Source organism: Panthera tigris, chromosome B3 (assembly GCF_018350195.1).
Source record: "Panthera tigris isolate Pti1 chromosome B3, P.tigris_Pti1_mat1.1, whole genome shotgun sequence".
Taxonomy (NCBI): domain Eukaryota; kingdom Metazoa; phylum Chordata; class Mammalia; order Carnivora; family Felidae; genus Panthera; species Panthera tigris.
The window spans coordinates 1,338,318-1,341,530 of record NC_056665.1 but is presented as its reverse complement, the minus strand read 5'-3'; positions in this window follow the sequence as shown (position 1 = coordinate 1,341,530).

Genomic DNA, 3,213 nt, shown 5'->3' with positions numbered 1-3,213 from the left:
CTGTGAGTCCTGAGCGCATAAAACTCCTAGAAGAAAACATGGGTGGTGAGCTCCTTGATGCTGGTCCTGGAGCTGACTTTTTGGACCTGACTCCAAAAGCAAAGGCAGCAAAAGCAAAGATAAACTTTTGGGACGACATCAAACTCAAAAGCTTCTGCACAGCAAAGGAAAGAATGTACAAAATGAAAAGGCACCTACTGAATGGGATAAAATATTTACCAATCATATATCTGCTAAGGGGTTAACGTCCAAAATATATAAAAAGCTCATGCAAGTCAGTAGCAAAAGACAAACAGTCCAATTAAAGATTCAGAGGATGTGAAGAGACATTTTTCCAAAGAAGGCATACGGATGGCTAACAGGTACTTGAAAAGGTACTAAACATCACTTATTCTCAGGAGGTGAAAATGAAAACCACAACGAGGCATCGCCTCACACCTGTCAGAATGGCTAGAATGAAAAAGACAAGGAAGGGACGCCTGGGTGGGCGGCTCAGTCGGTTAAGTGTCCGACTCTTGGTTTTGGCTCAAGTCGTGGTCTCATGGTTCATGAGTTTGAGCCCTGTGTTCAGCTCCGTGCCGACAGCGTGCAGCCTGCTTGGGATTCTCTCTCTCTCTCTCTCTCTCTCTCTCAGTCCCTCCCCCCTTGCTCTCTCTCTCTCTCTCTCTCAAGAATAAACAAACACTTTTAAAACATTTTTAAAAAGACAAGGAATAACAAGCGTTGGTGAGGATGTGCAGAAAAAGGAACCCTCATGCACTGTTAGTCTGAAGATAGACTGGTGCAGCCACTCTGGAGAACGGTACAGAGGCTCCTCAAAAAGTTAAAAATAGAAATACCGTAGGTCCCAAGAACCACTGCTGGATATTTACCTGAGAAAAACAGAAACACTAATTCTAAAAGATATGTGCACCCCCATGCTTATCAAAACATTTTGCAACACCCAAGATATGGAAAGAACTCAAGTGTCCACCGATGAATGAATAAAGAAGATGTGATAAATAACATATAATAGTATGTATATGACGGAATACTATTCAGCCATGAAAAAGAAAGACATCTTGCCATTTGCATCTAATGGACTTGAGGGCATTATCCTACGTGAAACAAGCCAGACGGATAAAGACAAATGCCGTGTGATGTCACTTATATGTAAAATTTAAAACAAACAGACAAATAGAAAGACCAAGTTCATAGATCCTGAGAACGGATGGGCGGTTGCCAGAAGCAGGGGGTGGCGGGTGGGCACGATGGGTGAATGGAGTCAAAGGGCACAAAGTGCCAGTTATAAAATAATATGGCATAGGGCTGTACGGTGTGCTGATGCGCTTGGGTATCTGTAACTTCGATAGTCACCTGTAGGGTCATGCGGTCGTAACTATTGTCATGCGCATTTCAAAGCCGCTAAGGGAGTAGATCTAAAATTCTTCATCACGAGAAAACAATTATAACCACGTATCGGGATAGGTGTTGGCTAAACTTACTGGGGTGATCATTTTGCGATATGTACAAATGCCAGATCATTATGTTGCACATTGGAAACCGATACAGTGTTAGATGTCAGTTATAGCTCAACAGAAAGGTAAGTGGATTTTTAAACGATCAAATGGTAAATAAGAAATCTAGAGTGGCTACAATAATATTAGATAAGTTAGACACCAGGACAAAAAGTATTACATCAATAAAGAGGCCAATATGTAATCACAAAACGATCAATTCATCGGGAAGACAAAACCACCATAAACATAGGTTTGTTGACTAACAAGGCCTCAAAATATATGAAACAAAAACTGACAAAGTAGGAAATACGGGATATTAACGCCCCGCTCTAAGTACGCAATAAAATATCTAGAAAAAATATCACTAAAGACATAGATGGCTTACTTGATCTTTATAGAGCACTGTGCCCAACAACTGAAGAAAAAATGCACTTTTGAGAGACAGAGCGTGAATGAGGGAGGGGCAGAGAGAGAGGGAGGCGCAGAATCGGAAGCAGGCTCCAGGCTCCGAGCCCTCTGCCCAGAGCCCGACGCGGGGCTCGGACCCACGAACCGTGAGATCGCGACCTGAGCCGACGTCGGACGCTTAACCGACTGAGCCCCCCAGGCGCCCCGATGAGTTAAATTTTTAAAAATGGCCGAGTGACACCAACAGGAAGTAGGTTTGGGGAGGCAGCCTGCGACTAGGCCACGAGGTCCCAGAGCTCGGAACTGGGACGGAGGTCTGAAGTGAAGGGGAAGGTCTGGAAACCGTTGATTGGCGGCTCTGAAAGGGGCACATTTCCCAGCTGGGAGGGACCCGGGAGTTCATCTACTCCACTCACAGCTCTCAGACGAGGCGGGCTTCTGTTCTAGACCAGCTGTGGCACAGAATGGGCTCCACTGGGCGTCTCCTGGGTTTGCATGCTGGGCTTTCTCCTCCACCTCCCCGCCGCTCTGTTTCCACTGCAAGACAGGGCAGGTGGCGACCTCCCGTTGGGTTCGTCTGACACCGAACGTGCCCTGCAGATTGGGCACTTGGTGGGAGGGGAAGGCGAGGGGTCACAGGGTAATGCAGCGTCACAGACAAATACCCTCCCAGAGGCCAGCCGGTAAAGCCGATGGGTCAGGTGGACAGGATCTAAGTCACAGACTTCAGCCGGCATCAGCCTCGCTGCCGGGGGGTGTGGGGACCAGCACACGGGGCGGGGGGGGGGGGGGGTTGGGTGCACCCTGAGCTACTCAGCTCCCCCTGGGCGGCAGCACGTAAAAACCTGCCTTCACGTTGTGACTCTTACCATTTCTTGAACGACACGTCGGGAGCCCAGATTTTTATGTGAAATTTTGGATTTTAAAGTGTGGCACTGGATTTTAATATGAATCACTAGATGGGAAATAGAAGGACAGACAAAGGAGCACGCAACTCAGCAGCCTTGCTCCCCACGGGCTCCCTGCCTGGCACTGTCCCCAGAGGGAAGTCTCCGGCTCTGGATTCGGGGGCCCTCTCGGCCCCCACAGCCCCCTTTGCCCGCCTGGAGCCCCCTGCAGGGTAGCTGTCTATGCAGCGGCCACCACTGGGTCTGGGGGCTATAACTCAGTCTCCCCCATCAGGACAGAGAACTGGCTGGGTGCCTGGGGGCTGTTTCCCGTTTCCGGCCCAAGGTCACCTGGTCCCCCAGTGACAAGCCGGGCACAGGATTGCTTCCCTGTCATGACAGGGAGAGCAGAGCCCCGC